Source organism: Mustela lutreola, chromosome 7, assembly GCF_030435805.1.
Source record: "Mustela lutreola isolate mMusLut2 chromosome 7, mMusLut2.pri, whole genome shotgun sequence".
NCBI lineage: Eukaryota > Metazoa > Chordata > Mammalia > Carnivora > Mustelidae > Mustela > Mustela lutreola.
This window is the reverse complement of record NC_081296.1, coordinates 113,945,477-113,957,964: the sequence shown is the minus strand read 5'-3', so window position 1 is coordinate 113,957,964 and position 12,488 is coordinate 113,945,477. Positions and strand designations below refer to the sequence as shown.

At 40.1% G+C, this 12,488-nt stretch overlaps 1 long non-coding RNA gene across 1 annotated transcript in view; it reads right to left on the bottom strand.

Annotated features, from left to right (window-relative positions):
• Positions 1–3,025: 3,025 nt before the first annotated feature.
• The window catches only part of LOC131836645 (uncharacterized), a 55,248-nt gene continuing 45,785 nt past the window's right edge, over positions 3,026–12,488 (bottom strand). Inside the window, exons 3-5 of the long non-coding RNA XR_009355706.1 lie at positions 11,355–11,451; positions 10,057–10,160; positions 3,026–3,216 (exon numbers count right to left, since the gene is read on the bottom strand). This is a non-coding gene — a long non-coding RNA (uncharacterized LOC131836645). The remainder of the gene's footprint in view (positions 3,217–10,056; positions 10,161–11,354; positions 11,452–12,488) is intronic.

Sequence of the window (12,488 nt, the reverse complement as noted above, 5' to 3'; positions counted from 1 at the left end):
GGGATCAAGCTCCATATTGGGCTCCATGCTTCTCCCTTGCCTCTGCCTGCCGCTTTGCCTGCTTGTGCTCTCTCTTCCTTTCTCTCTCTCTGACAAATAAATAAAATCTTTTTAAAAAAGAAAGAAAAAGAGAGAACATTGCCCAGTTTGTTCTACAAGGCCGGTATAATATATAAAATAAAACCAGGGGTGCCTGGTGTCTGCCTTCAGTTCAGGTCATGATCCCAGGGTCCTGGGATCCAGCCCCGCATCGGGCTTCCTTCTCTTCAGGAAGCTTGCTTCTTCCTCTCCCACTTTCCCTGCTTATGTTCCCTCTCTCGCTGTGTCTCTCTCTATCAAATGAACAAATAAAATCTTTAAAAAAAAACAACCAGGAAACACATTAAGAGAAAGAAAAATTACAAGCCTAATGAATTTCACTAATGAACATCAATACAATAATCCTAAACAAAATGCAAATTGAAACCACGGTGTAAAAAAGAATACACTACAATCAAGTTGGATTATCCCAAGATTGGGATGGTTAGTAAAAGAGGGAAATTTATACATTTCATTACAAAAGTTGCATAAAAAGTATTCTTCATCTAAAATAAAACAGTTAAGGGCTCTTGGGTGGCTTAGTTGAGCATTGGACTCTGGATTTCTACCTGTGTCATGATCTCAGGGTCATGAGATCGAATTCCTCAATGGCTCCTTCGTAGCCCTGGAGACTAATTAAAATTCTCTCCCTCTCTCTCCTTCCACCCGCACTTCACCCTCCTCAGCACTTGTGCATGTGTGCTCTCTCTCTCTCTCAAAATAAATAAAAAATAAACACTTAAAAATTTTTTTTAATTTAAGAAAGAGAAAGAGCATGGGCAGGAGGAGGACAGAGGGAGAGGCAGATTTCCCACTGAGAAGGGAGCCAGACATGGGGCTTGATCCCAGGACTCTGGGATCATGATATGAGCCAGAGGTAGATGCCCTACTGACTGAGCCACCCAGGTGCCCCTAAATAAACACTTAGTAAGTACAAATGGGAGTCTTTTTATTCTGATCAAAATATTTACCAATATCTAGCACAAACGTCATCCTAAATAGGGGGAGATTAGAAATAGTCTCTTGAAATGAAAGAAATACGTACATCACTAACACTTGTATTCATTACTGCATTAGGTGTCTAAGCCAGTGTAATAAGGACAAGGAATAGTCAATTGAGGCATAAAGACTGGTAGAATGTAGCAGAAGTGACTTTCTGGGATTTTCAAGTGCAACCCTTAAGAAAGCAACTTTCATGGCCTCTTTCTAGGAATCCAATCACCATGTGAAATACCCAGCTCTTCCACTAGACAGACTCCATAGAGATGATATGGAGAGGCCACATGGGTAGGGAGAGGCCCTGAAATGTAAGGAATTAAGAAATCTAGCCAACAAGAACTAAGGCCCCACAAACATGACTCTAGTTGGTATTCTAAACAGCCATTTGAACAGTCATTTGAACCATCCTAGCTGAGGTTCCGGATATGTGAGTAAAGACGCCATCTTGGATATTCCAGACCCAGCAAACATCAGGCAGAGGAGATAAACTGTCTCTGCTCTATCCTGCCCAAATACTAGTCCATGGTCTCATGAACAAGATAAAATTGTTACAGTTTCCAGCCACTAAGTTTTGAGGTAGTTATGCAATGGCAGATATTTGACACACCAGGAGTCTAACTATACACTCTTCTCTTGAGTTTCATGACATAAAGGATGTATGTGGTACTTACATAAGTGAGAAATGCTTGAGACCTTTTATCTGAATTCTTGCTATAGACAAATTTTCCCTGGTTGGCAACTTGTATATGATAAGGATTGTGTAGCAGATAGATGCCAAGTTGGCCTCCAGCAGTTCCTACCTCCTAGTCTTTATGCCTTTGTGTAATCCCTCTGAGTTTAGGCAGGATTTATGAGTGTAGGTAACACACACACACACATACAAAGATGATAGGATGTCACTCCCATGGTTAGGTTATGTTATATTGTAAAGGTGATGAGATATCATTCCTGTGATTATGTTACATTATATAAGACTCTTCTTAGCAGACTGGAACTACAGATTCTTGCTGGATGAATAGACAGCTATATTGAAAAAGCTCATATATCAAAGGACTATGGGTAGCCTCTAGGATCAAAAGAGGCCTCCAGTCTACTGCTAGCACAAAGCTAAGCCCCAGTCATGCAGTCACAAGGAAATAAAGTCTGCCAACAACCCAAAGAGCTTGGAAGTGGATTCCTGTCTGGAGAAGTCCCCAAAGAGCTTGAAAGTAGATTCCTGTCCGGTGAAGTCTCCAAATGGGAATGTAGTCTGGTCAACGCTTTGACTGCAGCCTTGTGAGACTCTGAGCTGAGGAGCTAGTCAAGCTGTGCCTTGATTCCTAATCCATGGAAAATGTGAAATAATAAATGTGTGGTGTTTTAAGGCCCTGAATTTGTGGTAATTTGTCACACTGCAATAGAACACAAATTCAGGAAAATTATGTTGGGGGAGTATTATGGTGCATCACTTATATATCCAACAAAGAAGAGCATTACTATGCAAATAAAAGAGGTTATATAAATTCCACACTTAGTTCATTCACAGGGTATAGCTGGTAGTCATCAATAACCCTCCTGATTTTGATTTGGAATTGAAAAAAAAAAAAGAGTAAAAATAAATGATTCACTGAAGGAGGTTGAAACTTTGGAATTGAGTTCCAGTGAGAGTTGGTATAATGTTAATTGTGGGTTTTGCTTGTTTGTGGTTTTTTTGTTTTGTTTTTGTTTTTGTTTGGTTCTTGGTCTATGTGTGGTAAGGCACTTCCATTGACCTTTCCTAGGATTTTTGATGGCTTAGTTCTTTCTGAATTTCCCTGTCTCGATGCTCCCAAAACTAGGAAGGATTTTAACATTCTAGCCCATGCCATATTAGATGCAGAGTTCCATACCTTTATGATTTCTACAGGAAAGCTACTAACATTAAGTGTTTTATGATTTTTTAGAGGAGTGAGAGGGGTAGTACCTTTTTACCGAGGTTTGGAGAGAATCAAAGTGGGGAGTCATGATGTGCAATGCTCTGATATCATCTTGTTGGGTCCTCCTTTCTTCTCTTCTCTGTCTGTCCTTGTCTGCTTTGGGATCAATTAAGTATTTCCTCTCCTCTTCTCAAGCAGGGAGGTTCTTTCCTCCTTTGCTTCCACTCAAGGTGTTAGCCTTTGTCTGAATTGAGTAACAAAGAGATTTTTTCCAATTAAATATTTTGTATGTGGCAGACTCTATCCCTTGCCTACCCTATACTTATTTACTTGTTTTCCTTACTAACAGATAAAGTATTAATTAATTAAAAGTATTAATTTTCCCAAACTTTTCTTAGAGCCAATAAAAGGCATGTAGGCTGTATGGGAAAAACTATAATTCCCTGATATAAAGGGACAGGCTCAGCTGGCAGTAGTACCCTTTTGCCCTTTTCCCTTCTTTGGGGCTAAATAGACACAGTGATTCAAAGGGCTGCAGCCATCTGGTAAACTCAGAGGTGAATAGCAGAGCAGGAAAATAGCAGGGCTACTTTGCTGAGCTGCTTTACTTGCTTTGGTTATCAATCTCTGGACCTACTGTCATAGAAGAGAACAAAATCTCATATTTAATTAAGTCACTGTTTACTGGGTATCTGTTACACCATTGTGGTATATAGAGAAATAGTTTATTTCTCTTTCTACTTGTATTTTTATCTTTTTCTGAAGGGCTTATTTGAACAACTCAAATAAAACTTGGCTTTTTTATTCCCTGCTTAAGTCCACCCTCAGCATGGTGACTTATCTCAAAGTAACATGAATCTGACTGTAAAAAGCAGTCTGGTGGTCACTGGAGCCTCTCGAGCCCAGGGAAAACTGCTACATAGAAGCTCCAGCAAAACTTCCCCAAACGCTTCTCTGCAGAGCTTTCTCTCTGCAGTCATACCCTGAAATATACTTCTTTCCATCTCTCCTTGATAATCTCCTCAAAACTGTCTCCACTACTCTTTCACCCTCTTTTTTCAGCCTTGGAGTTGAAAGATTTTTTTAAGAGAAGCTTCATGTCAGCACTTTTGTAAATCAATCTGTCCCCATCTTTTCCCTCTTATTTTGCAGCGTTATCTATAAGCCCTGGCAACACATCAAAGAACTCATGTGTAGGGACACCTGGGTGGGTCAGTCAGTTAAACATTTGACCTTGGCTCAATATTCCCATCCCAGGGTCCTGAGATGGAGGGAGTCCCACTTTGGACTCCCTGTTCAGCAGGGAGTTCTGCCTATCCCTCTACCCATGCTCTCTATCTCTCCCAAATCAATAAACAAAATATTAAAAAAAAAAAAAAAAAGAATCCATGTGCAGTTATAGACTTGCCCTCAGAAGGCAACCGAGGGAGAGATATTTGAAAATTCCATCTCCCCCCACCCCCCACCACCAACCCCATGTATTAGCCAGGGTTCTCCAGAAAAATAGAACCAACAGGACTGAGTGGTTGGTTGGTTGGTTGGTTGGCTGATTCATTTTAAAGAATTGGCTCATGTGATTATAGAAGTTTTTAAGTCCTAAGATTTACATTTGGCACTTTGGAGTTCCAGGATTGCTAATGGTGTAATTTAAGTCTGAAAACTGGGGACTCAAGACCCAAGAAAATCCAATGTTTCAGTTTGAGTCCAAAGGCTGAAAAAAACAAAAACAAAAACAAAAACCAATGGACTAGCTCTTAGGCAATCACTCAGGAGAAATTCCTCTTTTTTTGAGGGAGGGCCAGACTTTTTGTTCTATTCAGGCCTTCAACTGATTGGGTGATGCCCATCCATATTAGGAAGAGCAATCTGCTTTACTCATTCAAATGCTACTAATTCAAATGCTAATGTCACCCAGAAACACCCCCACAGACACTTTCAGAATAATATATGACCAAATGTCTGGGCACCCCAAGGCCCAGTCAAGTGGATATATAAAGTTAATCATCATAGCCCATCACATTTGTATCTCTCACACAGCTGTCCACTCTATGTGCCAACTCCCTAGGTTCATTTCTTCACACTTCCCTTTCCTCTTCCCATCCCCTTTTCACATCAGGCTATTGGTTCTATGTCCTAGAGTAGACTCCTTCCTATCCCTCTTCCCTACCTTCAAATCTCTGTTCATCTATTGTTTTTTTTTTTTTTTTAAGATTTATTTACTTATTTAGAGAGAGGCTGGGGGCAAGGGCAGAGGAAAGAGAGAGCCTTAAACAGACTCTTTGCTGAGTGCAGAGCCTGAAAAAGGACTCGATCCCAGGACCCTGAGATCATGACCTGAGCCAAAATCAAGAGTCAGATTCTCAACCAACTATGCCACCAGTTGTCCTAAACCTCTGTTCATCCTTTAAGAGTTAGCTCGCTCTAACTTCTTCTGTAAGTTATTCCTTGATTCTCCCAATTCAACGTAAGTGCTCTCTTTTCTGTATGCCCAGTATTTTGTGTGACTCTCAAACATACACTTATCATAGATGACTTGTGTTCTATTCATGTTTGTCTGACATGTCTGTGTCCTGTAAGTGCTCTCCACAGAGTGGAGGATGTGACTGAAATGGTTGGGAAGAATTAGTGATGCCATATTTGCATTGAAAATGGTAGCAATAATTAAAATTTGGCATGTGAGAGTGCCTGGGTGGTTCAGTGGGTTAAAGCCTCTGCCTTTGGCTCAGGTCATGATCCCAGGCTCCTGGGATCAAGCCCCGCATCGGGCTCTCTGCTTGGCAGGGAGCCTGCCTCCCCCCTCTCTCTGCCGGCCTCTCTGCCTACTTGTAATTTTTCTGCCTGTCAAATAAATAAACAAAAATCTAAAATAAATAAATAAAAAAATAAAAATTGGCATGTGAATAACTGGTTTCACTCTAAGAAGAAAGATGCCTTAGTTGAAAGTAAGTTTTAAAATGGAAATGTGGATGATAATAATACAAACAGCTAATCATAAAAGCTCTATTGTGTCCCAGGCAGTACATTAAATGATTTACATATATCACCTTATTTAATCCACACATCAACACTATGAAACAAAGCCTAATAACCCTATTTTACAAAGGAGGAAACTGAGGGAGAGAGGGGGTAAAGTAACTTGGCAAGGTCACAAAGCTAGATGCTGTGGAGCTGGAGTTTGAACCCAAGCATAAATGTGTAATATTGTGAAAGGCTGAGGTGTGTTAGGTTCCCAGGAGGAAAGCGGCACACCTATGTAATCTATTATGTGCATTCTTGATTCTCCCCACCCCCACCCTGAGAGCATTCCTTATACTCTTGCCCACCAACAACAATGTTTTTTTGCTCCTTTTCTCCTGTTTTCCCTCCTCAAAAAATGCTATTAATTATTATAATGAAAACCTTTCTGGAAAAGCAACACCAGGCACCACATGCATTCCAAGCCTGGTTTTCGTTACCAGATTTGCTTTCCACACATGATTCTCACCATGAGCGTGAAGTTATGGTGCCCTTCTTGTGACATGATGTAGTTGGCTCTGCTTTGTGGTTGGTGCTGCCAACCTCTGGATTAAATAATAAAGAGCCAATTGTATATTTCAGGGCTATTATACCATTTAATCAGGATTTAAAGAAAACTGTATAGAATAATGGAATCTGTAAGTGTATTTATAATTAATGCTATTTTCATTTCACTGAAGTAAAAACACATTATGCAGAATATCAAGTGAGGAATGTCTTAATTTTTCTTTTCTGGATATGAGAAATTTTATATCTAGAGTCTCCCTCCACAATACCCCTTAAAAAATTATTATGACTTTCCATTGGAAAAAGTGGGACTGGTAAGTTCTAAACATATTTTTATAGAAGAAACTAAAAATTAACTAAATAATAGGATATTTCCCACATTATCATATATAAGCAAATGTAGTATCTTTAAATTTCATACATTACAATCTAAGAAAAGGTACTGAATTGAGGTAAATATTCTTTTAGTTTAAGATTTTATTTATTTTTATTTATTTGAAAGAGAGAGAGTGAGTGAGAGAGAGGATAAGCAAGGGGAGGGGGAGAAGCAGATTCCTCTGCTAAGCAGGGAACAGAACACGACTCCGGTGTTGATCCCAGGACTCTGGGATCATGACCTGAGCTGAAGGCAGAAGCTTAACGGACTGAGCCACCTAGGTGCCTCGAGGTAAATATTCTTATAATTTAATTACCTTCTCAAGAATTTTCTTACAGGAATCTTGCAAAATGTACTATTGTAGGAACAAACTTATACCTTGGAGGAAATGAATGCTCAACACCTAAGAGCTGCTCTATAAATCATGGTGTTTTCAGAACAAAAATCGCAGTTCTTCCAAAGTTTTCTGATAAGCAAATGTGAGTAAAAAAATAACTTTATATCTCACAAACTTCTTTTTGATGGAAGAAAGAGCACACAAATCAGGCATTTAATGCAAGAATGTAGAATTTTTCCAGATGATTTTTTGGTACCAGACCTGTGCATACATTGTGGTCTTTGGGGCCAAGAAGCCAAACTTGTTGTGAGAGTTTTGCTTTGAGGGAACAGAATGGGCTTTAGCAGCAACCCACTTATTACGAAACAGCTTGGGAAAGGCTTCCAGAGAAAATACAAGAAATCTGCTATGTATTTAGAAATGTTCTTTCCCAGATATGGAAGGAACATCACTTGCAAACTTAAAATATTTTAAAAGAGAAGGCACTGGCCTACATCTACTTAAGTAGGACATTTCAGGAGTCCTTATGCTGGTTGGCATAGAGAATTAGTCTATTTCAGAAAATCTGATATTCTAACTAGGAAAAAAAGACATACTTTCTACCTTTTAATTCTTTCTGGTGACTCGACTCATCAATTCAGACTAATCTGAGAGAGAAGAATTAGAGCTAGAGAATTGGAATAAAATTTCTGGGGCCAAATTCACACTGACCTTGGGCAGATCATTTACGACTTTGGGTCTAGGGTTCCCCTTCACCCCACCCCCCACTGTATTTAAGTAGCTGGACTTGATCCCAGGTTTGCTGGTCTGATAGAAGAAGAATATGTGTCCTTGGCTGGAGAAGTAGGAGATGATGTGATAATTTTATGTATTTTATTTTTAGTTATTAAAGACTTGCCTTCTTAACGAGAAAGTTAGGATGGTGATATATGTTTGTCAAGAAGTTGATCTATGATTGAGCAACAATGATAGAAATCCAAATTATTGCTTTCTTCTCTTGAAGGATCATAGGGACAAACCTGCCTGTAATTATCTGTTGCTTAGGTATGGCACTTTTCATTAGATGATGTCAAACTGTTTTGTAAATGTTAATTAAGATTTGCCTTTTCTCTGTGAAGTGAATGTGATTGTTTTCCTGGTACACAGAGTAGCAGACTGAGACAGAACACCTTAGAGGCTGCCCATGATTACCCTCATGAACAGTTCATCAAGAATCAGAGAGACTATTTATAAAGTTACTTAGTCTAACCTGCAACACTATATAGCTACTTGGTAAAGGTTAAGTAGTTAAATTTTTGAAAGGCCAGTTGGCCTTGGTGCCACTGACTAAAGTTCTCAGATGCATCAGGAAACTTGTATTCTATGCAGAAATGGAGGCAACACTAAGTGAGGGAGGGAAAGTTACTAAGAGACTAACTGGCTCTGTCTTCTCTTGAAGAGTTGCAGGCTTCCTTATTCCCACCTGGTATGCTAGGCAGGTTCTATGGCATTGGGTGGGGTTTGTAAAAGCAGGATTTTTGAGGAATGGGGATACCCTGCAAGGTGTTACTGTGGGTACTACTGGCGATTTCAGGGTCTAAAGAGAGCAAGCTAAAGGTTGGATAAATGGTGTCTTACCTTTTATAAAAGCACAAAAATTCTGAACCACCCCCAGAGACCACTAGAATAATCCCTGAGTGCCTTATAGGATTATTGAACCCTATTTTTGTATGTTCTTTTTTTTTTAACAGTTTTTTTTTTTTTTTTTTTTTTTTTTTTAGGATTTTATTTTACTTATTTGACAGAGAAAGACAGAGTGAGAGAGGGAACACAAGCAGGGGGAGTGGGAGAGGGAGATGCAGGCTTCCCACTGAGCAGGGAGCCCAACACAGGGCTTAATCCCAGAACACTGGGATCATGACCTGAGCCGAAGGCAGATGCTTAATGACTGAGCCACCCAGGTGCCCCTATTTTTGTATGTTCTTAACATAGGAACATTTTGTTCTTATGAGTGTTCACTTGGTGGCCATGTGAAGAAGTGGCTGGTAGACAAAAAAATAGTAGTTACTGTGGAATTTATTTTTTCCTTCTTCTCTCATCACCTCACCCCTGGACCACTGCCTCCTCAAATGTTTTGTCATATTTACTTGTTTATTCTTTAGTCTGCTCTGTGCACAACTGCCAGATTAGCTTAAGCATGGCTTTCATGGTACATCTCTTCTTAGAAATCTCCCATGTTTGCACCAAAACATCAACCAAAACAGCAATAAATATAAGCCGAGTCCCTAGTTATGGATAGACATCATACTAAGGGCTTTATATATCTTATTTTTACTTCATTCCAAATATTTTGTATAATTTGAACGCCCCTCCAAAGTTGGATCCTACCCTCCCTTTTCCAATTGCATTTTCTCCCATTCTAACATGAACTGTCTCCTCTGGTGGGACCGTGTCTCATTTCTCTGTCCACCCCCTACCCCCAGCCCTAAATGCTGTGCCCATTATCTTTTGCTCATTGTTTCCCCCTCATTGAGTGGGCTTACTTCCTTTGACCATTCAATTCATCTTTCAAGGAACAGCTTGAGTCCCACTTCAGGGCTTCGGCAATAATTATAGGTTCCTTCCATGAACTATTCACTGTTGTTGAATTACATAATTATCACTCAATTACTTGCTAATCTATTTTCTGGTAGACTATCAGGACATATTGAGTACCGGTGTGGAAGATGTTTCTTGATCCCTCCATTTTCTGTTGGATCATCATTCCTTCTAGACTTGGCTTCTATATTAGGCAGAGGACAGCCTAAGTTATCCTGCAGTATGAAGACTCAAATCTTAATGGTTTCTAACAACAAAGGTTTATTTGTTACCTATAATATGCATCTGTTGTGTGTTGGCTGGAGGCTCTGCTCTGCTGTCTTATTCAAGGACTCAGGCTGATTCAAGGACTCAGGAGCAACATCTGGAACATTGCCTAATGCAGTGACGGGGCAAAAAAGATGCGGCTAATAATGCACTAGCTCTTAAATTTAGACCCGTGTCTCTTCTGCTCACTTCCATGGTCCAAACAAGTTAAATGGCCATTCCTAACTTTAAGGGGTACAGGGAAATACAATTTATCATGTACCCATTGTAAGGGCTTATTTAGCCAGAGCAATTCCATCCAGTTAAACAGTGATTTTGTTGTTTATGCAGTAAAACTTAAACTGACCCTGCCTCCCCTCTCTCAGGGAATTTACTCAAAAACAAGTCCCGGAAACCAGTCCCAGGTAACAAAGCCCAAATACAAGGGTGGGTCAGGCCAGGTGGAGGTATATCAGTGGGGGCACATACCTTCTCCCTAGCTACCAAGGAGTATGGGCCCCGCCCTTTGGGTGCCCTTTGGGCGCCAATTCTGACCAAGGTGATAGGCTAGTTCAAATATCTACTATAGGGAAAATTGTAATTCAATTGGTCACTTATGTGTGACCTAACATGACTGTGCAGATTTCTCTTTGTGTTACAATCTCATTGGCCATCTGTGCGTGGCCAGGCCCAACCACATGGCCTTTGCCCTTAAAAGCTAGTCTGTAAGGCAGAGAGAGGTCGCCCTCTCTGCGTGGCCCCAAACGGTCAGTTTGTTTCTTGATGCTTGGCGCGAAATAAAGCTTTGCTTGACCTTCGCTTTGTATCAGTCTTGCTCCTTTGATTATGGACCCTACACCCATCAGAAAGGAAACCAGAATATTTGCCAGAAACGCTCATGATTAATACAACATTATTTTCTGTATAGACTAGACCAGGGGTTTTCAAGCTTTTTGATTATATCCCATTATGAAGACTACCTTCTACATCACAACTAAATATACAGTACATATATGCATGTACTTAACTGAGACAAAGGTTACCGAAAGTAATTCACTGTTATTTCTTATTCCATTCCATTTAACTTCATTTTTACAAAAATGGACAATACCCACTAAATTGGTTTGATGATCCACTGATGAATTGTGACCCAGGATTTGAAAAGTAATTGTCTAGAAGCCATGAGCCCAGCAGCCTTAACCTTTTCTCACTGCTAATCCCAAATTTTTTCTCACTGAAATCCCATTCCATACATTCACCTTCTCTATATCTATACCCTTGTTAAGTACTGCTAGTGAAAAACCATATAGTTATAAAGACTTACTGGAGTTTGGAGACAGTACATCTGTAGAAGTATGATCACCATAATCGATCTCATCCAGCAGCGTTTTGTGTGTCCTATTCCCCTCACTGTCTTCTCTCTGCAAATGAGTCAACATGCACACATTAAGGTCATTTAGGGACATGCTCATTCAACTTCTCACCTCGTGCTTATAACCTTATCAATATCTGCATTCTCTCTCACTTCCTTTCATCTGGTCTTAGAGAAGGAGGTGCTGCTTTATGAAGTGCTCTTATTGAGTATTCAAGTGTTTGCCTGTTTCCTTCAGGAACAGGTCTATAACATTGGGCTTGCATTATAATCATCCTACCTGTTTCACCTTTTTCTGGCTACTCTTAGGTAAGCTATTATTTTTCTCTTGGGCTCATTATTTATCTCTTGGCCTCAAAGACCTAGTTGTCATTCTTAAATGCAGGAAGTGTAAGGCAAATGGATCTTTGGCTGGTGCCCTGTTCCTCCTGAGTCACCTGCTCTCTGCCTTCCTATCTTGGAGCTCACAGAAGATTAGCTTTACCATTGGCTCTCTCCTGGCTTTTGAGAGTCAGGAAAACCAGCATACTTACATGTGGGGTTAAGGTAGTCTATCCCAGGAACCAAAGTTTGCTAAATAAATGAGAAGCTCTTCCCAGTAACCACTGCCTCTGATCCTCACTCCCAAATCTGGTTCACAGGGAAAGAACGCTACCTCAGGTCATTCCACTAGGAGCCTGAACGGTTGCTGCCTCATCTCTACCCAGTTAGTTGCCTGAGGGTCCCAGCACATTGTTACTCAAGAGAGACCAATATCTTGTGGGAATGGACAAGAAGGAGTTGCCTTCAGGATGCCCTTTTCTGGGACCAAGATAGCTAATTACTTCCTTACTGATTTCTTTCATTTACTGTCAACTTTCTCAAAAAGTAAACTATACCTGTTTTCTTTCTTTCTTATCTTATGTATGCTTTAGAATCCATTGCAATAAAACATTAGCCCCACCACCTCCCTGAAACTGCTTTGGCAAAGGCAACTATTGACCTAATTGCCACATGCCTTGTAATCTTCATGGTTCTCAGGTCTTTATCAACCCCTTGGCTGCATTTACTCTGTTGACCACTCCCACTCCTTTTCTGACTCTCTTT